Source organism: Lissotriton vulgaris, chromosome 9, assembly GCF_964263255.1.
Source record: "Lissotriton vulgaris chromosome 9, aLisVul1.2, whole genome shotgun sequence".
Classification (NCBI taxonomy): Eukaryota; Metazoa; Chordata; class Amphibia; order Caudata; family Salamandridae; genus Lissotriton; species Lissotriton vulgaris.
Window position 1 is genome coordinate 1,075,010,301 of NC_141697.1, and position 24,736 is coordinate 1,075,035,036.

General features: G+C 41.7%; 1 protein-coding gene across 2 annotated transcripts in view; it reads left to right on the plus strand.

The window, feature by feature from the left end:
- Positions 1-24,736, plus strand: part of RPP14 (ribonuclease P/MRP subunit p14) — a 117,412-nt gene that overhangs the window by 55,028 nt on the left and 37,648 nt on the right. The window lies entirely within an intron of this gene.

Here is a 24,736-nt window from a genome sequence, read left to right on the forward strand (position 1 = left end):
GTAGGTATCCCTGCCAATACCAGAACATAGGGACAAGCTGCTGGTGGTAGACTCAAAACCTCCCTACTGGGCTCGCGGGTTCTCATTCTCAAAGAGTCAGGGATAAACTTTTATAAAGCTGGCAGGTTACTATCACATTTTGACAAGTTTCTACCTCTATATATCTAGTTTCTGAGGCCATGCGAAGAACAGAATGTATGCTTTAGATACACCAATGACAACACAACATGTTCTCTGTCTGCGTGGCGAGGTCACTGCAGACCCTTCAGGCCACGGCGAGCTGCTTGCTGAAGCAGTGGTGAGCATCATTTTCTGCCATGGAGCAGCTTTGAAGTAGGCTTTAGGCGCTTTTTCAGGCTGTGTACCTATTGTTGTGTTGCATGCAAATTTGAAAAGGATCTTTTCCGGAAACAGTGCTCTCATGCGACATTTGAGAAACAATGCAAAGTACATATTGTTTTTAACGCACGGTTTGCCAAAGTGCCTTTTACGGTAAATGATAAAGACAATATAATGTTTGCACCAGTTATGATGGATGGAATTTCCGTCACTGCACACCAACAATATTATCACTCTTATTCAAAGCACTCGCAGCCAGAGTTAACAAGCAAGGACGTGGACGGGGGGTATAGGCAAACAAGGACAAGGTAGAGGATGGGGGTAAGGGGACAGCATATGGAGAAACAATGGGTCGGAGGAGACCATATTAACAGATGAAAAATAAGTAGTGTAGTTGGAGGGAGTTACATAGACATGTGAAGGTGCCGCGCTGGTTGAAGAGGAGTAACTAAAAGGAAAAGCAATGTGCAGTGCATTAAAATGTTTCAAACCGCGATGGGGATGAGGACCGTAGCTGGGCGGGACACAAAACCGGGGAGGAGGCGAGACGGGGCTGCAGGGATTTAGCTAGCAACCTGACCTGACTCTGGGAGATGGTGCTTACAGGGGAAAGAAAATGTCTGGTAGAGTCTGGAGCAAATTAAAGTAAACATTTGCGGGCTGCCTGCGGTTACCCCGGTGATAATGATTCAGAGCTCCTGAAAGGCCCCTTTGTGTTACCTTTAGAAGAATCCTGCCTCTGCTTCTCATTGACCAATGACACAGGCCCGCACATTCCTAAGAGAAAGCACAGCCTAAATGATTAGCGGAACACCCCTGTTGCAGAAGCTCCGATCGGAGCATAACTGGGCGCTGCATTCACAGTTAATGTATGGTCGAAGTATTAAAAAAATGAAGGTGGGCATCATACTTGAAGTACAGCTCGGTATCCGTCGCTGTAACCATTATAAACAAGCATTTGCAATGCGTATCGCATTACTGATAGTTTGAGGTACTGGCGTTGCAAATAATAATGCAACGCAAATAGCTGATACTTTCAGTAATGCGAGACGTAGTGCATTTTAAATGCATGTGTAGTGAGCCAGGAATCAGCATTGTATGTCTCAGTGCAGTACCGCAAGCTGCTCCTAGGGGTCCCTAGTGAGCAAGGTACCAGCACTGCATGTCTAGATCCAGTGCCGCAATGTGCTCTTAGAGGTCCCTAGTGAACAAGGCACTAGCACTGCTTGTCTAGTTGCAGTACCGCAAGCTGCTCCTAGAGGTCCCTAGTGAGCAAGGCGCCAGCACTGCATGTCTAGGTGAAGTACTGCTAGCTGCTCCTAGAGCTCCCTATTGAGCAAGGCACCAGCGCTGCTTCTCTAGGTGCAGTACCGCAAGCTGCTACTAGAGGTCCCTAGTGAGCATCCTAATATTTTGGACACATACGGTACTGCACCCTGCAGAAGATGTGGTAAATCAACCCTACCCATAATGCATTGCATGCAAGACAGTACGACGAGTACATTCAAATAGCTATGTCCATATATACAATTAGTAGCCTTGAAATGTAACAAAAGAATTATTATATTAATTCCGGATTAGGTTGTACTCTTATGTGTAGCTGATGAAGGGAAATTTATAGAAGGTCTAATATAAGATGTGCTAGCGTGTAAAGTAACCACTGCCAACCTAGTTTTGGACCAAGTGAGTGTCCTTTCTGAAGGCCTTGAAGAAAATAGTGCTGTGAGGCTGTAATTAAAACCTAGGGCGTAACATCACATGTAACAAGGGGTATCCTCATGCGATGTTACAAGAAGAGACAAGACGGGTACTAAGGAGGGACTACAAAGCTAATGACCAATGAAAAGCCACAATATACAAACAACAGGAGCCAATTAGAAAGATGGGCAGAAAATCGGCAGAGCTTTATGCCCATATCCTGAATAGAACATGTCTCAAAGAGACATCGGAAGCGCTGCCTACGCGAGACCTAAAAAGTGTTCCCCAAACCAGCACATGAACCATGGAAGTGGAAGGAAACTGTACTTGGGCTGGGCTCCTGAATGAAAAAAACGAAGTGACATATCGCTGCATGAACTATTTAGGAAGCAGCAAAGAAGAGCGACACTGCACTGAACCAATGGAAGTGCAGCAGGCGGGAGGAAAGTCCTTTATCTAATACAGCAGGTCTTACAGACGGCTTATGCAGGTTTTAGGCTTGACCTAAAACCTAGATAAATTCACTTACAAAACCAAAGGTTACAGAGCCGTTATACCTGAAAATAGAATTTGAAAAACCATAGAAATCCCTTTAAAAACCAAAGGTTATAGAGATGTTCTAGTTGGGAAATAGAATTAAAAACTGTGGTATTCCATTACCTCATGCTTTCTGGAATTTCCCTATGTCACTCAGTAGAGTGTTAGGTCTTTAGAATGTTTTCCTTTGACTGTGATCTGTTGCTGATCTTGATATGATGAAGACATCTCTTTGCAGCTGTGGTTGTTTAAGCTTTCCTTATCAATAAATCCTGCTTGAACCTACTCATTGTGTAGTCCTCATTACTACACAATTATTGGCGACGTCGGGAGCAGTGATTTTATTGAAGGCAGCGTTCACTCGCTTACTCTTCTTCCTATTTTTGACTAAAATCGGATTTTGGCTACTAGAAGAACGTTTTTCCCTGTTTATCTACTGAGAGGATTCTCCGTCATCTGGACAGATCGTGGACTATCATCTTAAACCTGTCTGATCCTTAAACGTGAGCCTGCTCAAACAGATCGTGGACTATCATCTTAAACCTGTCTGATCCTTAAACGTGAGCCTGCTCAAACGTGAGTCATTTCCACTTGTATTTTATTCGCTCCTCTGTGCCTTTACTTTTCGACCGCATTATCGAGCGGTGTCATCTAAATTTGACAAGTAAAGACCCTGCACAGTTTATGCGAAGTGCTTATTTACAATTTAAAGACTTTTCTCGAGCGTCGCTCGAGCGTCTTTCAGCTCCATATTTTGATTTAAAAAACTCACCTCGAGCGCTCCGCCTCTCGAGCGCCTTGCAGTTCGCTTGTTTTACGAACTCACGAGGTATTCCATGAGCGTTCTTCACCCTGCTTCATCGCCATTGTTTATCAGGAGCTTCTCATCAGACGCATCTCTGCGCACGTCATCGCGCATTGCTGACGTCCTCGGCGGCCATCTTGATTAAGTCTGAAGCATTTTCTTCGTGTTTTCCTGCTTGTTTTCCTTGCTCTTCTATTTCTACAGCGTTTTCAGTGTTCCTTTTTAACAAAATAACGCTTATTAAATAACGCTTATTGTCAAAGACTTCAACAACATTTAAAGAGAGGAAAATGATTTTTTTTGGAAATTTTAAAAGTTTTTTACGATATTAGTCTAACATCAATATTTGAGAATTGTAATCTCCAATTCAGCAAATCTTCTACTACGGTGATTTGCACACCACCTACATTAATTCCTCTACTTTTAGGTTTTCATGTTCAATTAATTGCATTTTATGGTTTAGATTTTGTTCTTGCACTGATTTATATCTACAAATGTCTAACATTGCTGCACCACCTCATTTTCTTCAAGTTGCAGGCGATCCTCCTATTGAATGGGATCTTTGGTTTCCCATGTTTATTGCCTATGTGGATGTTTTGGAAAAAGAGGATTGTTCCGCAAAAAGGAAACTTGCACTTCTAAGACATTGCCTTGGTGGAGCAGGAATAAAAGAATTTGATAATCTACCACCTTTGGAAGATGCTTGTGACATGGATGTGTTTAATAAAGCTTCAAAGCAAATGAAAATCCGTTTTGGTAGACGGATAAATACTGTGATGGAAAGGTTTAAATTCTATTCTCGTGAACAGAAACAGGATGAAACAATTGAGGATTACGTGGCAGCTTTACGCTCCCTTGCTTGCACTTGCTCTTTCGAAACCATATCATATGAGCAAGTTCTCAGAGACCAAATCATGATGAAAACCAAAAGTAAAAAGATCCAAGAAAGACTTTGGTTAGGTACTGAGACTACCCTTGCTGCAGTTGTAAACATAGCTAAGGGTATAGAACATTCTGAAATTTTTGTATCTGAGATAAGAGGAAAAAATGTAAAAACTAATGTTCCAGATGTTGAAGTTGCCATTGTTAAATCCTCTCCGAATACTTTTAATCCTAGGCCTGCATTTAAGAAAGAATATGTTAAGAATTTTAATGATAATAAGAGTTTTACCAAGAAAGGCACAGTTGTTTGCTATAGATGCGGTAGCACTAACCATGTTGGCAACTACAAGGGTTGTCCTGCATGGGATAAAGTATGCATCAAATGTAAAAAGAAAGGACACTTCGGCAATGTATGTAGATCTGGTCAAAGGATTAACTATATTTCTCCTGAAGAAGAAGAAGTTTTGAATAGTCTAAATTGTATACTTTCTGTTGATGAATGTATTCAAAATAATTTTCCTTCCTGTACAATCCTCGTGGACGACAAACCTATTGACATTTTTGTCGATTCATGTGCTTGGTACACGATCATTGGCAAGGATATTTTTGAAAAATTTTGGCACAATAGGGAACTCTTAAGTCCAGATATATATCCTGGTGGTTACACAGGACGTAGGATTGCATTGGAGGGTTTCTTTTGGGCTAAATTATTTTTCAAAAACTGGGATGTCAGAGTTAAAGTTTATGTTGCCACTAAGGGTGTTTCTTTACTTGGTTGGCCTCATCAACGTGCCTTAGGTATCAAGTTGGACCCAAATTCTGTTCCACCTGTTTATGTTGAAGAGCCCCGTTATGAAAAACACATTACTGACTCGCTAGTCAATTTAACTTTTAATACCTCTATTAACCCAGATTTCACTAAGAGTGTACTCGAGAAATTTCCCGAGATTTTTAACGACAAACTTGGGAAATACATTGATTTCAAGCACAAAATTGTTCTTAATGATAATGCTGTTCCTGTCAGGCACAGGGTAAGAAATGTCCCTTTAGCTTACAGATCCAAATTGAAGGAAATCCTAGATGATTTAGTAAAAAGGAACATTATAGAACCAATTGAATCTTCCCCTTGGGTTTCGCCCATTGTGATTTCCCTTAAGAGTTCTGGCGAACTTCGCTTATGTGCGGATTTACGCAGCCTCAACAAGGAAATTTGGATTGACAAACATCCTTTGCCAAATATTCACAAGCTAATTTCCGCTTTGTCAGGCGCTACTGTATTCTCTTCAATTGATTTGGCTAGCGCCTATCACCAAGTAGAATTAGATGAAGACTCAAGGAAATTGACTGCTTTTGTCACCCCTGAAGGCATGTTTCAGTATTTACGTATGCCCTTCGGGTTGGCTAGTGCAGCCTCCGTTTTCCAGCGCCTTATGAAAGAACTATTAACAGACTGCAAAGGGGCCATAGCTTTCCAGGATGATATTTTGATTTTTGGGGAAAATCATACTGAACATGATGCTAATTTATTTTGTGTCTTGGAGAAAGTTCGCTCTAAAGGTCTCACTTTGAAATTTAAAAAGTGCAAATTCAGACAAGACAAAGTTGAGTACCTGGGACACGAAATATCAAGCCTTGGTATCAAACCTAAACTTAATCATGTTCAGAATATTGTCAATGCTCCTTCTCCAAATTCTAAGGAACAATTACTTTCTTTCCTAGGGCTCACTGAATTCTATGGGAAATTCGTTAAAAACTATTCAGATATTGTGCATCCCTTGAGAATTCTTCTAAAAAAGAATGCAAAATTTGTTTGGGGGAAAGAGCAAGAGAATTCTTTTACCATTTTGAAACGCAAAATTGTTGAAGCGCCATTTTTGAAGCCTTATTCTGTGGGTAAAGAATGTATTGTCTACGTTGATGCAAGTAATGTTGGGTTAGGGGCTGTCTTGATGCAAAAAGATAAAGCTGGGGAGTTTGTTGTCTCTTATGCTTCACGAGCTCTGCGTGATGCTGAGAAGAATTACTCAACTATAGAGAGAGAACTACTTGCTTGCACCTGGGCTTCTCAGCACTTCAGGCAGTTTTTGTGGGGTACAAAGTTTTCTTTAAGAACTGATCATAAACCCCTGATTTCCATGTTGTCTGCCGGTGGTGGAAGGGTTCTCACTGCTCGCTTAGCGAGACTAGCGGCAAAATTACAGGAATACCGTTGTGAGGTTGTTTACATTCCTGGTCGTCTAAATGTTCATGCGGATTGCATGTCGCGTTTTCCAGCCAGTGTAGAAGTTGGTGATAGTTTTGATTGTGATGTTGCATATTCGTTCGCAGATATCAATATAATTTCTGATCAGGATAGTTGTTTAATTCTTTCAGAAAAAAATTGGTCAGAGGCCATGGAGAACGATGCTGTATTGAATCTTGTCAAGCAGTATTTGGTTAAGGGATGGCCTGAAGAAAGGAAGCTTTCTGGTGAGTTGGGGTCGTTTTACAAAGTTAAAGATGATCTAATGTTATCTCGAGACGTTATTCTCAGATCAGACAAACTCATACCTCCCACAAGTCTCAGAGAGAAAATTTGCAGCTTGGCTCATGAGGGGCACATGGGAATGTCCACCACCAAAAGAAGGATTAGGGAACACTACTGGTGGCCTGGTATTGATTCAATGGTAGATAGTTGGGTCAGGAATTGTTCGCCTTGCTCGTTGAGTGACAAATCTGTAAAGAGTTTGGCTGTTGACACTTCTCCTATTGAGTACGCCAATGGTCCTTGGCGAAGGTTAGCAATTGATATTATTGGACCTTTTAGCTACCAGTCTGGTAAGGATATGTTTGCTCTAGTCTTAATTGACTACTTCTCTAAGTGGCCTGAACTTAAAATTGTTGAAAAAACCTCCTCTGAGCATGTTATTGAGTTTCTTGATGAGATATTTGCTAGGGAAGGTTTACCGGAGGAACTCGTCTCTGACAATGGCCCACAATTCATTAGCAATGAGTTTGAGTGTTTTCTCAAGAATTGTGGTATTGTTCACAAAAGAACCTCTAATTATTTTCCGCAAGCCAACGGCCAAGTTGAGAGGTTCAACAGAGTCATCAAAGAATCTTGCCAATTAGCTATTAAAAGTGGTTTGAAATGGAGAAAAGCGCTTCAAGCGACTTTATTAACTTACCGGTTGTCCCCCAATTCAGTCACTGGGCTATCTCCTTTTGAACTATTGCGTGGGAGAAAACCAGGTTCTCGACTTCTTCCCTGGTGGCTAAAAGGTGATTCTCCCTACGAGGTAGATTTTAAGGTATTGAGAGAGAAAATTCAGAAGCACCAGGAAAGTATGATCCAGCATTCGGCCAAAAAGAAGTACAATACTTGCCGTGTAAGAGTTGGTGATCGAGTGCGTGTTAAAATGGGTGGTTTGTTCCACAAGAATGTGTCCAGATGGTCTGACCCTATCAGAGTCATTGAAGTTTTTAGCAAAGCTGTCAGAGTCGAGGGGGGCAAAATATGGAATTTAAGAAGGATTTCTCTATGCAAACCCCTCGTTACTTCTTCACAAAGAGAAATTCCTACATCTACTTCCCTAGAGAAATTTGTTCCATATAAACTTGTCTCTGATAGTCCTTGCTCAGTTAAACCTGTTTCAGAACATAATCCTGATGGTTTCTCTGGTACACATGAAGTTTATGACAATTTAGATAAAGTGATTGTAAATGATTCTGATGCTATGCTTAGTTCTGAAGGGCCTCTTGCTCCTTGTGTCTCTTTTGATAATCAATCGAGTGTTGAGCAGGGAGACATTTCACTGAGATGTAGTGAGCGTATTAAATGTGCTCCTTCAAAGTTTAAAGATTACATTAGAACCTGATTTCTTTTTGCATTTTCCTTGTTTTTTTTTTGTTTTTGTTTTTTTCTCTTTTTCATTTTCCAAAGGGGGGGAGGTGTGTGGTATTCCATTACCTCATGCTTTCTGGAATTTCCCTATGTCACTCAGTAGAGTGTTAGGTCTTTAGAATGTTTTCCTTTGACTGTGATCTGTTGCTGATCTTGATATGATGAAGACATCTCTTTGCAGCTGTGGTTGTTTAAGCTGTCCTTCTTATCAATAAATCCTGCTTGAACCTACTCATTGTGTAGTCCTCATTACTACAAAAACAACCTTAGAAATTCACAGAAAAAAACAAAAGTTACAGGGGCATTATAGTTAGGCTCAGATTTCACTCGTACATCACCAATGAAAGTCAGCAATTATAGTTACAGGAGTGAACTTTAACTTTCGCGCCCGCAATGCACTACTTATGACCTTCCATATTACATCACCCATGACATGGTCAGTGACATCACTCATGAAATGGTCAGTGACATCACTGCGTGAAATCTTAACCAAACTATATTGTCCCTGTAACCTTTGCTTTTTCTCGGTGAATGATCATATATCCATAGGCAGAAATTGTACAACAAATAACGGTTTTGTGGATTCTCTGATTCGTACTGCAATATGATTGTTTCAAAAATAAAAATGAGATAAAAAGAATAAACATTACTGAGTTTTATTAAATAATTTTCTAGATACCCTCCGTGCCAATGAAAATATTTGCAACTCCCATTCTAAAGCCATCTTTCTACTGGATACTCAATTATAAACTCACAAGTACAGTAATATTTGGGTACATCACTGCAGTACTGTATTGAGAATCACATACGTGATAAGATATGTTAATGTTTGGGGAAAAAGAAAAAAATGGGAGCACATTTCAATTGTTAAAGTATAGGAATGAAAAAGTAAAATAAAGATAGAAGAATAATGTTAGAATGGAGGAAAAAGTGGGTATATTCAAAGATCTTACTCCTAAAATACATCCAAAAGAAATAGTTTAAATAGTTTTTAGATGGCTAATAGGTTGTTTGTAAATGTATGTCAAAAATAGTGACATCTGACTCATGCAACAGGTTATGATGATCCAAGACACTTCCTCAAACCAATTTGATACGAGGACCAAGATTGTAGAGAAGGAATCTACTGCCCAAGCAGTATTCATTTAGAAAAAAGGCTCTCCCACTAATGAGCAGAGTACATAACCTAGTATGATAACTAATTTGCAGGTAATTGAAATAAACAATTGTCCTCTTCAGGAGCTGTTTCTCTAGCAACCTTCAGACATCTAAACCACACTGTTGTGCTTCCATTTCTGACCCTTCTATGTATTTGGCCCATTTCAAAGAAACTCCCTCCTTCAATTCTTGTCTTACCCAGTCCAAGAGATCAAAATTGTACCCAAGAGACATTTGCTACAATAAGAAACATCAACTGAATAACCACCCATTCTGATCTTAATTTAAGATTGGTATTACTTTTTCACTTTTTTATGTTCCTTAAGTTTGTGGTAGAATAAGTGCCTTTGTTATGGGGTTTTCTTTGTTAACATGATTTAGACGTTTGCACAATTCATCAAGACATAACTGTTGTTTTCCCCATGTATGGAAACAACTCAATATTAATTTCATATATTCCATTATCAGTGCTGTGTATATCAAGTGTAAATCGAAAGGTTTTCTTGCAAGCGTGGTCTTTGTAGTCACATCAAAGAGACGCTGTATTATTTGGAAGCTGATTTTTACCCATGTACCTTGATCTGCTGAAGGTTTTCCTTTAGTGAGCTCTCTAAACTGGAAGAGTGGCCTATGTTTTTAAATGGACTAGAATATTGTTCTGGGTGCTTTTTAAAATTCCCTGTACCAAGAGTAAGTCTTTCTATATTCAACAGGGGGTGAGTTATTTTCCCGTCGCCATTCATCCTCTTGCCACCCTAATCTAACACCTTGGCCTCTGCCCACTTCCCTTCATCTGCACACAGGAAGGGCCCTGTGTGCTATACTAAGGGTATTGGTATTTGTAATGCAAGCACATGCCGTTGGTATGGTTTCTTGGCATTGTGTGCTGTGAATTGTACATTGCCAAACGGGTCTTGGGAGTCTGAATTGTGCATTGTTGCCCAGCACTGGTAGGTAAAATTATGAATGGTGGATGTGTTATGAAATGGAAGTTCTGTTGAATCTTACGTGTTGAGCATACAATCTGATGGTATGCTGATTATGTGTGGTGTCATATAGTTGGCAACCCGGTGCCTGATGTTTGATTTATGCAAGCTTGTTGTAGGTGATTGTTAAATGTATTATTTTGTGGACAGTTGAGTCTAGTGTTGTGTTAAATGCCAAAAAGAACAGTTATTTACCTGTAACATTAGTTTTGCAGCTTGAAGCATTTACCTATTCACATGACAGCCTTTTGTATCCATGGTAGAGAAATGCTCAGGCAAAATAGAATCTTAACATGGTGAATGTGTAGTAACACGTCAAAGGCGAAAAGATGTGTTAAATGTTACTTGAGAGCCAGTCCTTAAGGGCGTACAATGTCGAACAGTCAATCTAGCAACAAAGGCCCAAGGCGACGATCATCCTAAGAATACCAAGTTTATATGTCTGTCATTATATGTAATCTGTAAATACCAATAAAAAGATTTTTTTTTTAAAAACTTGGTTCATCACAGCAAAATAATTTTCAGAGACCAGCCATTGGATGGCAGTGTAATGCAAAGCATGGCATTCTAGAATAGCCACAAGCTGAATAACCTAATTTTAGAGATTCTAAGAGTTATAAAGAATGCAAACATTCCACTATTAAAATGTGCCTAATCCCCAAATATCATTATATACTCTCAAATCTGCGTTTTCAAGTCCTGAATGGATGATCCTCTAAAGTTGAGAAATGACGACCTTTATTAGGGGCAAAGTCCAAAATATCCATAAATAGACTGAAGTTTCACATAGGTAGTCTTAAGGTTTACTGACATTAAAAAATCTTTAGTAGCTCTATTTTCAGAAAGAATAACACAACTTACATGGTGAGCAAGTACCTATGCCCATCTACAATATGAATCTAATCTTGTTCTCTCAACATATCGGAAATGGTGATATTTTTTTAATAACTGGAAATTCAGCAAACGAGATCTTTCATAGAATAGCTAAGCAACACAGCTGCGAAATCTACCTATTCAGGAAGGCAGTATTGGATCATTCCTTACCTACACATGAAGAGAAAAAAGTCTTCAGTGAACATTGGTGCACTTGTGGCATTAATCATGTCAGCTGCACTGGCATTCCAGTGCCCTTATGTACTCTGTGCACTAAGTACATTTCAGCCACACATGAGATCTGGGATTATCTTCTCTCACAGAACCTGAACATGGAAGAGCAGGATGGAGCCAAAATGAACCATAAGATCTTATAAATTCGATCTAAAATGAAAATGAGAAGAAAATGATAACACAATCCTTCTGTTAATTGCACTGAAAAAAACAGTTGCCTATTAAACTGTTTTGAAATTTGAACTAATTGACTAAATCAAAAAAGAGGCCTCCTGGCTAGAAAATCCGACATTTTACAAACAACTAAGCCTTGACCTGCAACTATTAATAACACAAGTAAAGGTGTTCTTCAGAGTTTATTAAACATCTCTAAAACTATATTTTAAAAGACAACTGCCAGTGTTGGAGATACAAGAAAGAGGGTGCGGTGTATACGTATGCATGTTTACTGCATTTCACACAATTCAGGTGTAGTGGAAAGAAATTCTAAACATCAGATCAATCAGCAGCATAGCACTCCAAGTGTTATCAATCCTGCTGTAGAATGATCTCTCCCCAATTATGTTTCCAGAATAACTATGTAAAATCTGGATCATAAAATGTGTAATTGTTTCATAAAGAATTATCCTACATAACTGGAATTCACCACAGCAATCACATACTGATGAGTAGGCCAAGGGCTTAGCTACAGAAGCGTCCTCAGAAAGGATCACTTGCCATCTCTGAAGCAAGTTATATTGAGTGCCATATGTTCCAGATGCATGTTAACATCTGCTTGAACTGTATGTAGGTCAGTCTTGCATGCTTTGACTTGTATGATCACTTCTAACTCCTGATGTTGTCCTATTTCACAATTACTAAACATTCTCTAACCCAGTGTTTTAAATTGCTTTTTAAATAAAATATTTAGACAGACATTCTCTAATATAATAATAGTTGTAGCAAACTGGCTCTTTGTATAGTGAACCAAGAAGATGTACTCTATGTAAAGAGTCCAGGTAAACCCCAGATGACTGTGGTAGTGTGGACGATCAGTTAAGCATATAAGAGGTAGTGCCTAAGCATTTATTGCGCACACAGACACAGTAAGTGAGACACGCACTCAATAAGAAAAACCAACACTAATTTATTAAAATAACGTGTAATTTTATATGAATGTAGATACCAAGATCATCGGAATCAGGTAAGCACTTTTCGAGTTATACATTTTTGCATTTTTTAAAAATGGACACTGCAGTTTCTGAAGCAGTAATGGTATCATATGGAGGAAAGAGAGACACTGCATATAGGTACTTCACAGCGACTTACAGGACCAATCTCCTGAACTTAAGGTAATTATGATGCAAGGTTTACGGCAGCCCCAACAGGTCACCTCGGGCTGCATTGGGCCAGACGGGTTCAGAGGTGCTATTCAGCATTGGGTGCCCTATGTTTTCCTATGGAGGAAAAACATGTACTGCATTCGGGCACTTCACAGCGACTTACAGGACCAATCCCCTGGACTTAAGGAGAGTATGGGGCAAGGTCTAAGGGCACACCAACAGTCACATCAGGAGGTTCTGGGGCGTCCAGATGCAGAGGTGTAACAGTGTCAGGTGTCAGGTTCACTTTAATGGGGAACGTTCTGGTTGCAAAGAGGCTGCAAGCTGGGTCATTGGAGACCAGACAGGCTGAATGAACAATGGGGCTCAGATCTCACGTTGCTCTGGGACGTAGGAACTCCTTTGATTCTCTTCGGGCCAGTGCGGCTCAGTGCAGAGGTGTTCTGAGGCATCGGGATTTTCGGGGACACTCACAGTAGAGCAGGCCGGCACAAAGAGGCTGCAGGTGTTGTCGATGAGTCCCTTGTGGGCAAACCCAAGGTGGGCTTTGTCTCTGGATAGTTGGAGACCATGCTGGCACAGGGTGTCCCACTTCAACTCGGGCTAGAGTGCACGGGTGCTGCGGTGCTTTCCATGTCTGGTTTGCACCGGTCCTCACAGTTCTTTTAGAGGGCCTGCAAGATACAGAGAAACAGCTCCGCTCGGAGGTAGGCAGTCCTCTTAGGCTTTTGGAGGCACAGAAGCTGTTTGACGAGTAGACTTTAGCTAAATCTGGCGGCAGGGTTGACGCCAAATCAACTGCTTCTCCAAAGTCCTTGCTTCTCGTGGCTCTTTGGAGTCCTTCTTCTTAGGTCGGCAAGTGCCTGATTTCCTGATGCCAGGGGCTTCCCTAAATACTAGATTTATGGGTGTTATGGGGAGTGGAGGGTTGTAGCCAATGGGCCACTTACCACTGGTGTCACTATTCCTCCCTGTGTGACTACTTCCTGTGGGAAGTGGGCATTACCCTGGCCCAGACTTCTAATTCTGCAATCACCACGATGGCAGACTTTAAAATTGTGTATCCACATCTGGTACCCCACCTTAGGAGGGAAACTAGCTTGAGGGTGGACAGGCCTCTGACTACTAATTTTCACACCTGTCCTGGTGCCCAATTGTCAGGGAGATTGGCATCACCTCACCTCTGAGAGAAGCCATATACACGTACCAGAGACGGTGGGCTCTTTGAAGCTTTCCTGAGGGTATGTAAAACACCTCCCCCCAGAGCAGGCATAGTTCCTGACCATCTGAGCGCACAGAGTCTCACCCCTGGGGGGGGCGAGACAGGGGTCACATACTCATCTGTGGTGGCAGACTGGACTGGACCAGTCGGCAATACACTAGGGGGCTGGTAGGTTTCAGGGACTACCCCTAAGGTACCCTTTAGGTGCATGTATTAATACATCCATCACTGGAATCATTGTGGATTTATTAATACAAGGTGTTTGATAGCAAACAACATAGATTTCAGTGAAGCCGTTATGTAGCTGGGGTACTCGCTTTTGACCGTAAGATGGCTTGCCTGCTCACTTGTAATGTCTAGTAATTGAACTAGACATCACAGGGGCATAACTGCTCAAGCAGATATGTCCTCGTATAAAATATAATGCAATCTGCCTTACGGCTCAAAGACCTGCTGTATGGGTGACGTACATATGTTAGGTGCAGGGAATTTGGCATGGCACACAGGAGAGTGTCATGTCATGTTTTCACTTATGGTTTGCACCATGTCACGCAGCATGCAATGGTAGTTTGTGTGAAATGTATAGGAAGCTGGCTCTTTGTATGTTATGTCAAATGAGATGTATCATGAAAGGGTCCAGGGATTCCCTTATAAGTGGGCAAGGATTTGCTCTAACAATCCCAAGGTGCTCTTCTAGGGGATATAGTGGTCAAGCAGCCTTAGGCTTATCAGAGGGGAGTGTTAGACATTCACAAATACACACAATAGTCAATATGTGATACACATGACTCAATAAGGAGATCCACACTCATTTATAAAAATAACACATATCTTTAAAGATATTTAGGTACCAGATTGTATGCAATAAGGTAAGTAAATTTTGTAAGAGACAGTGCAATTCTTGAAGGTTGCATTGTTAACCTATGGGAGGAAAAACACATACAGTTTACCAGTTCTTTGCATCGACTTACATGGCAGGCACTTGGAGTAAGGATGAGTAAGGGGCAAGGTCCAAGACCACGCCAGCTGGTCACCTCCAGCAAAATTAGGGCCACCGGGTGCAGTGGTGCTTACAGCATTGGGTGCCCAATCCAATGGGGATGGGTCTGGTCAAAAAGAAGGTGCAGGAAGGGACCATGAGGTCAGTCCTGCAAAACCAACGAGTGGCTTTGGACCGTGTGATGTTGGGGGATATAGGGACACCTTTGTTCCTCTTCTCCTTGGGCCAAAGTGTCTGGGTGCAGAGGGTCTTTGGGGCTGTCTGGTTTCTTTGTCCGGCAAAACTTACGGTTGAGAGGACCTGCAGTCATATGCTGCAGACGACGTCGGGAGTCCACGAGACGTCAGTCCATTGTGAACTCTGTTCCTGGAGGGCTTGGGGACCACAACGGCATTGTTGGCCAACTTCGACACAGCTGGGGGACTTGGGTGCAGCGCTGCTAGGCAGCGTCCGGTTTTGGTGGTTCCGGAGTCCTCAAGGTCCTTATTTACGTATCTTCAGGAAGCTTGGGACTGTTTCGCTGTCCCACATGAGGTGTTGGTTCCTGTGTGAAGTGCTGACGGGTATCCCCGGCTTTAAAGAATCAGCAGTTGCAAGACAAGTCGACTTTTGGTGCAGTTGTCAAAGTCAGTAGGCAGGCAGTCAAGGTTGGCACCAGGTTAGTGGATGGGTCATCAGTTCTTGCTGTTTGTGATTCTTCACATCCGTCTTCTACTTTCAGGTCAGCAGGATCTGCATTTCTGGTACCAGGGGCTCCCTTAAATACTGAATGTATTGGTTTTGCAGGAGTGTTGGGTAGTAGCCAATGTTGTTGGGAGTAGGGTGGGACTAGGGCTAGGTTTAGACCTTTAATTGGAAGTAGCGATTAGGGCTTCTGGTGTGATTGGTTGCTGGTCTAGGTGTGAGACTTAGAGTAGGGTTAGGCTTTCTATTGGAAGTAGGGACTAGGGCTACCTGTGCCATTGGTTGCATGGACTTGGGTTGGGACTACTGGTAGGTCTAAGGCCTTTATTGGACATAGAGATCAGGGTTTTTTAACTGATTGGGTGCTTGGACTAGGGCTAGGATTGGCTGTAAGGTCCTGGTCTCCTATTGGTTCTAGATTTTAGGGCTAGTGTTGTGATTGGATAGTGTTAGGGCTAGGGTTCCCATTTCCTGAAGGGGTCACCTGATTACTAGGGCTATAAAAAAGGCCAGGCTTGGGGCGTCTCAGCCCGGGCGTCGAGGCTAAGGGCAGTTTCCTGTTTGAGCCTGTTAGGGGCAGAGAGGACAAGGGCAGTTTCCTGTTTGAGCCTGTTAAGGGCAGAGAGCACAAGGGCAGTTTCCTGTTTGAGCCTGTACGAGACTGGTCGGGACTAGGGCAAGAAATGCTGCCTATTTTCCCATTTAGCAATACCCAGCCCACACCATCCACATCCACAAACAGAGCAACACACTCACACCAACTGTACACCACGCACAACACTATGCACAGATTAATGTACCAGCCTGCACTACAAACCCAACCAAATCACATCTACACACCCTACTATCCCAACTACCACACATATCCACCATCACCTACAAACAGTAAACAACTCTATCCTATACCACTAACCAATACACTCATCACTAACACAACGCCAATCAACACCATACATAACTACATCCCATTCAAACACACTCTCCCTGCTTTAATTACACATAACAGACCACCTTTTATCACTAACAAACTTATAATCATCCTTCCATCAGTTGTCCAACAAACACCCTCCTCTTACTTCTACCATAATAACACTAACGCACAACACACACACTGCACAACACCACGCTTTGTAACTCTTGCAACAAACCAGTCTAAGATAAACACTCTCACCTCTACTTCATTCCCACCTACACACAACATACACTCTACTCATAAACACATCACCGCCCCCTCTACATCACATCCTCCTCTCACAAACAATACTACACAACCAAATCCATTGCATGGAACATATACATCCGCACCCTTTTTCACTACTCCTCAAAAGCAAAACATATCACACACACCAGCACAACAAGATCTTCAAAGCGCAACACCTCATAATACTTACCATCACAAAATACAAACATATACCCACCTTTCAAACCACACAAAGGAACAAACTCCAATGCCAAGCTTTCACTGTTCCACCACACCTAACACAGATACAGCAATACAGCACCTCTCTTCTAACCGCCTCTCATCCATTGGGCAATTTAGAACATTACTACATGACCCACATGCTGAACCACCTCCCCTGACTCATACACCTTCCGCCTTAAACACACACAAAAAATATAAGCAACATGCCACACGTCACAACTTTGCTTCCCCATGTCTACTTCACAACAATGTTACACCACAAAAGCAACACAGCACTCCAACTCACTCTCAAACACCATCTCCAACACATACACATGCAGACCCATCAAAAGGCCTTCTTAGCATGCTGGATGAGGAACACGATACAGAACAGCTACACAATTGCCATCCTAATACAGCTAATACCAGCACTAAAAACACACCTGCTACAAACCCACACAATACTATTTACTTTTCTACCAAACAAAGTCCCACTATCACCAAAGGCCACTCTCTAAACTGTCTACTAATAAATGCTTGATCCCTCTCTAAAAACCAGCATCACATCTACGACCTTCTCACCGATTCAAAACCAGACATACTATTCATAAACTAATTAGGGTTGTGAGAAGATATGGCTCCAGTCCTGCATGAAGCCATTCCTCTAGGCTATCAAATAATCACCCAAAATCGTATAGCCAAAAAAGGAGATGGTCTAGCTGTTGTATTCAGGCAAACAATATGTATCACTAAAATTGACAACATCTCCATAAAGAATTGTGAGGCTCGTCTAACAAGATGCAATCCTACACCGTCTTCCTCCTGTAACTTCCTGCTCCTTTACAGATCTCCACCTAGCAGGGCAACATTCCCAGACACACTTCTAGACACAGTTTCAAACCTGATAACAATACACTCCAACCTATGCGTTCTGGCTGACCTTAACATTTAGTTTGATAAACCCAATATGACCCATAAAAAAACTATAATCACCGGCCTAGACGCATTGAACCTGCATCAGATTGTCCACAATCCGACACACACTGCTGGACATGCCCTAGATGTCATTTTTGCTAATACTGAACTAGTTACCTTTCAAACTATAACTCCAGTCACATAGTCAGACCACCACTTGCTTGCCTTCCAACATAAAACAACGCTAAGCGACTCACCTAAAAGTACCTTACATCCATCCACCTATCGGCCGTGGAACAAACTCAATTTGGAACACCTGGAAACACAACTAACATCAAGTACAAATCTGGAAATCATAAATTCTGTTCAAAATCTATATGAGTGGCTACAGGAAGCTTTTGACATCCTTATACCACTCAAAACCAAATAACAGAACAAAAGAAAAAAAGCACCTTGGAGAAACATAGAAATAAAAGACATAAAAAAAAACAAATTAGAAAGCTGCAACGTACCTGGCTCAAAACAAACGCCAAACAAGACAAACTTCACCTACAGAAAATTAACAGATTATTCAAGTCGGCTATCAAAAAAGCTAAGAAAAGGTACTATTCAGACAGAAATCAAAACGCTAAATGTGCAAATAAAGAATTCTATAAAATACTCAACGAATTTTGCAAACCAAATTGCCTAGAAGGAACTCATCCTATTACTCAAGATTTCACAGACAAACTGGCAAATCATTACAGGGACAAAGCAGACACATTGGAATCATACTTAAAACAGAAACAAAGCACCAGCACTAACCCTTGTACAAAACAACAATCCAAGAATGCTCTAATCAAGCCTCTCCTTTCCTTCCAACACATCTCACACAATGAATTGATGGACCTGGTCAAAATAAGCAGGCCTGCCGGCAGCCCTTCTATCTCCTGTCCGCCACAAACTTTCAAGACAATTCTTTTAACAAGCTCTGATGCAACTCCAGTAAGAAGAATCCTCAACGATTCCTTTACTACTTGAATATTTCCAGAAGAACTCAAAACGTCATACATACACCCTTCACTGAAGAAAACAAACTTGGACCCGCTGAACCCTGACAACTACCTACCATTACAAATGGACCGTTCCTGCGCAAACTGATAGAAAGAGCAGCGTTCGCCCAGATGTCACAATTCATTGTAGAGAATGATATACTTTCAGACTTCCAAACAGGATTCCGACTGGGTAGAGGCACTGAATCTGCCCTCCTTGCCATCTGGGATGACCTAAAGAGTACAGTTGACTGCAACGGGGTTGCTGCGCTACTCCTCTTGGACCATTCAGCTGCCTTTGACACGGTTGACCATGACACTCTGAAACAAATACTCTAAGAAGCCGGCATAGAGGGAACTGCTTTAGACTGGATAGCGTCCTACCTTCAAAACAGAACTAATGTCATCCATACCCCACCTTTCGCGTCCAAACCATACCCCACAAAAGCTGGGGTCCCTCAAGGTTCTATCATCTCGCCCATGCTTTTCAACATCTACATGAAGTCATTACCAGTACTGATCAATACATTTCACCTCACGTGCTATAACAATGCAGATGACAAACAAATATTCCTTCGACTGGAATGCCCCAAAGACATTGGAAAATCACCAATTTTCAGCTATCTCTGAGTCGTGGATCAGTGGATTCATTTATAAAGTTTTATATAGCGTGAACAAGATCCCAAGGAATAACAGAGCGCTTTATAATATGATGGGAGGAAGGACACAAGCAATATCTATAACAATTTCAATAAGAGGAAGGGAGAGCAAGAATATACAGTGCAACATGCAACCAGGAGGGTAATACAATAAAACAGGTGTAGGCGTGCAACAAGGGTGAGACACATTGTACAATAAGGGGGAGCTGTAACAAAAGTAAGAACAAAATTAGGAACAAAGTCAGCAGGTGCAATGTCAACGGGCCCGTGGGTAACACCCTATTAGGGTATGAATTTGTTCATTAGGAATCTTTTGGCTTCCACTTTGAACGCTGCCAATGAACAGATTCTGCAAACTTCCGGTGGGAGAGAGTTCCAGATCTTAGGAGCAGCTCCGGAGAAAGCTTGATGACAACTTCTCTTTTTCTTAAGGATGAGTGGTTTCAGGAGGAGGGTAGAGCCGCTTCTTGAAGCTCTTAAGCCACAGGATAGTTTAAGTTTTTGCGCAAGGTACATAGGAGTATTAAGGTGAAGGGCTTTGTGTGTGAGAACAGCAATCTTTAATTGAATTTGTGCTTCGAAGGGCAACCAATTGAGGGATTTTAGAACTGGGGATATATGATCTTTTCGCTTGGTATCTGTAACCAGTCTAGCAGCCGAGTTAAGTGCAGCCCTTAGAAGAGCCAGAGCGTATTTGGGTAGGCCACTGAGGGTAGCACTACCATAATCTAACCTCGGCAAGACAAGCACTTGGACCACTTGCTTGAAATCATTTAGAGGAAGGAAAGGTTTGATATTTCTGAGGGATCGTATCAAGTGGTTAGCTCCTTTGCATACATTTCTGATATGACCTTTCATATTCAGGTGTTTGTCCATGGTGATACTGAGAGACTTGGCTGCGTCTTCGATGAGAGGCGTATAGTTGAAAGCAGTGGGGTGACTCAGCCAGAGGTCTAGCTTGGGGATGAGATTCAGAGGGGAGATTAGCAGGAATTCTGTTTTAGAGGTGTTGAGCAGTAGATGATTCTCCGTTAGCCAGTTTTGTGTAAACATTAGGGTAGTATTGAGTGATATGATGTTTTCACAGGATGAGATTTTCAGATATAGTTGCGTATCGTCCGCATACATGTGGAAGAGAATGTCCATGGAATTTAGTGAATGTGCCAAAGGTTTAAAGAAAAGATTGAAGAGGATAGAAGTTAGAGCGGATCCTTGGGAGACACCCATGAGTACGGGAGAGGGCTAGGAAAGAGAGTTGTTTGCCTTGACTCTAAGTTCTGTGATGAAGGAAGGATGAGAACCATTGTAACACCCGATCAGAAAACCCCATTCTATTTTGCAGGACGGATAGGAGTTTGTCATGATTAACCGTATCACATGCGGAGGAAAGGTCGGGGAGGATCAGGAGGCAAGATTCATTTTGGTCGAGCATTATTAAAATGTCATCAAAAACGTGAGTGAGAGCCGATTCAGTTCTGTGCCACTTCCTAAAGCCCGATTGATGCTGATCTAGGAGTTGGTAGTTCTCTATGTGAGCACAGAGTTGGGATTGCACACATTTTTCTAGTAGTTTGGCTAAAGTGGGGATGTTGGAAATAGGGCGGAAGTTATTGAGATCAGATTTGTCAGCGTTAGTTTTTTTTTAGTATGGGTGTTACCTGAGCTGCTTTAAGGCATTCTTGGATCATGCCTTGTGCTAGGGAAGCATTAACAATCTTAGTCCATGTGGGGATCAGTGCATTCCTGATTTCTTTGAAGATAGAAGGGGGCAGCAGGTCGCTGAAATGGTTGGAAGGGTTGATATTCTGAAGAATCTTGAAGATATATTCACTAAAAGTGGTAAAAGTTCCCCATGGTGATGTTTTTGGAATTCATGGAAGTCGATTTACGCCTTACAGAGGAGTCAGTGGGTGAGGCAGCAAAGGAAAAGGGTAGTAGAGCCTTCTTAGAGGCGAGGTCAATGGAGATGATTCTTGATTTCTCAGTGAAAAAGGCAGCAAGATCATCGCAAGAGGGTGGATTGCTACCAGGATCAGAGCCAGACTACATTTCATAGTCTGTGGCTTCTTTGAAGCTCCCCTGCCTTGTAATGCTAATCAGCACGTCATCAAGTAGGAGGGGGCGTGATCACCCTCTTCCTGTGCAGGCTTTGTTTCTGGCCTCCTGAGAGCAAAAGCCCTCACCCTGGGAGGTCAGAAACTTGTCTCGGGTGTCAGGCTGGCAGAGACCAGTTAGCCAATGCACCAGAGGCTGATAGGTCTTCAGGGGGCACCTTTACTATACCCTCTGGGTGCATGTATTTACAAATTCACCACTAGAATGAGAGTCGATTTGTGAGCACGAGATTTTTTTTTACCAAACATCGCTATTTTCAGTGAAGCTATCCTGTAGCTGGAGAACTCTTTTTCACCAGTGCCCAGCACATGTGTTAAATTGGCTTCTCTAATCACTTGCACTGGCAGCAGTGGAACAGACCAGCACAGGGGCATATCTGCTCATGCAGATATGTCCTCACTGGTAATATAAGGCACCCTACCTTAGGGCTGTAAGGCCTGCTGTAGGGGTGACTTACAAATATTACATGTAGTGTTAGAGGACATGGCACACAGGGATGTGTGTCATGTTGTGTTTTAACTTTTGTCCTCACCAAAGCACACAGCCTGTGTTGGCAGCCCTGCATTAGGTTGGTGAGGGATCCCATAGTATGGTACATTTCATGCAGCAGCCCCTAGGGCCCCTCTTTGGTACCTCAGGCCCTAGGTACCAGGGGTACCATTTACTTGGGACCTATAGAGAGTGCTAAAAGCATTGCTAATTGGGGAAACCCTTGTACAGTTTTTGGGAAAGAGATCTGACACTGGGGACCTGGTTAGCAGGAACCCAGTGCACTTCCAGTCGAAATTACACCATTTACCAGGTAAAACGTTGGGGTGACCATGTCAAAAGTTTTTATTTAAAGGTAAAGAGGACTACAAGGGATTTATTTTAGAAAACCTGAGTAGGAATGATTTATACAATTGACTTGAAATATTTAGTCCGTAATCATGACTAATACGTGAAAAATCTATGAAATAATTAAACTAATTTGTAATAGGGTTCAAAAGCTGATATCTGAACACAATGAAAGAGACAAAGTAGATAATTCACATAAGTGACGACCTTCAGAACATTTGTGTTAACATCTATTCCAAAAACATGATTTAACAGAAGTAAGCAGAAAACAATTACTGGCAAAACAGATGACAAAGGGAATTAGATGAACTTGTCAACTTTTCGGTCTGTTGTGGCTCACAAGTCCAGCAGACCATCTTCAGGAGGATGAGTATAGAGTAGATAATGACCCTTATTTAATGGTCAGGCACTAGCATTGAACCAGAAAATTGATTGATGTTTATGGAGAGTTCCTGGCATACATCTCCGGAACGTACAGGTTATCTGATAACCTGATGAATACCCAAACCAATTAGACACACTCCAACAAGCAACTCAAAAGAGTTTGCTCAGGGTAACACTCGCTTTAATCAAGTGATTCATACGGGGCTTGGCTCCTCACGTAACGCCGCTGTCTCAGCAGTCGGCGTGTTTGCAGTAATTGTTTTCTGCTTACTTCTGTTAAATCATGTATTTGAATTAGATGTTAACACAAATGTTTTGAAGGTCGTCACTTATGTGAAACTTTGCCTCTTTCATTGCGTTCAGATATCAGCTTTTGTACCCTAAATCTTATTTAATCACATTAAATGAGTTTATTTTGGGAAATGTACACCCGTGTTCTGCAAATTAGTTATGATTGTTTTATATATTAATTAGAATTACAAAAAAGTTTGTTTCATAGATTTTTCATGTGTTAGTCACGAATGCAGACTAAATATTTCAAGTAAATTGTATGAATCATTCCTACTGTTTTCTAAAAATAAATCCCTTGTAGGCCTCTTTACCTTTAAATATTTAACTGCCCAAGCCTCCAATGGTATATTGGGTTTCCCATTTTTGTTTACCATGTCAAAATGTGGCACTTTCCTACAAAATGTTGTGGGCCCTTTAGGGTGATGTAAGATATGCTAAAACCCTTTAGGACCCTCTTTAGGACTCATGCCCTAGGTACATGGGGTGCCATTTACTAGAGACTTACAGGGGTGCTAAAGTCCTTAGCCAATTGTAGCACAATTAGACAACACTTTGTTTTCGGGAAGGAGCACTGACACCGAGGTCTGGTTAGCAGGCCTCAGTGCCCTGTTGGAGTGAAAAATCAGCATCTAGGGGCTATAAAGGAGGCAAAATGTAAATACTTAAGCAAAAGCCCAGTTTCCTACAATTGTGAAGTTTCTTCATTCAAACTTTTAACATCATGGTCATGCTATTGTGCATTTTGATTAAAATTAACATTAGGTCATTTGTTTACATGTCAAAAATAATTTTGTACCCATCTCTGCCAACAACTTGCTGCACCTTAGTCCGAACAATGAATAGCCCTGCAGTCGATATGAGCAGATTTCAAGCACAATTATGTGTCATCAGGTGTTGTGCAGAGAAGGGATCGAGTTATAAAGTGCAGGTCACATTCAGTTGTCCACTGCTGAGAATGTTATCTCTGCTATAAAGTTGTTTTTTAACAGTGTACTTTAAGAAGCTGTTCAGAGAATGGTTTTAGAGTGGTGCTTCCCAAACGTTTTAGAACCACGGTCCAGTTTTCAGAACGACACACTTTCCAGACCCTCCTAGCTTTAACGGACGTGAAGGTGGGGTCAGTTTGTTTAATGTAATAGCAGACATGCTTTCAAAGTGCTGTAAATAACCAATATAACGAAATTTTTACATGCCCACCGATCTGTCTTTATCTGTGGCCAAGATATTGATCTGTGGCAGATAGTGAACTGCACTGAAGCTGGAACACTTTTCTGAATGAGGTTCTCACCTCTGGCATCTGTTCACTAAGATCACAAGACATCTAAAAAATCTGAGTTTAGCAAATTTGAAAAACTCCTTGTGAAGGACACAGAGTATAGAGTAAGGACTCGCATCCATTTTTGTGTTAAAACGAAGTCTAGTTGTGCATTTTAGACTAATATTACCCATTGGCGGTCACCACTGGGTATACAGTTTGGT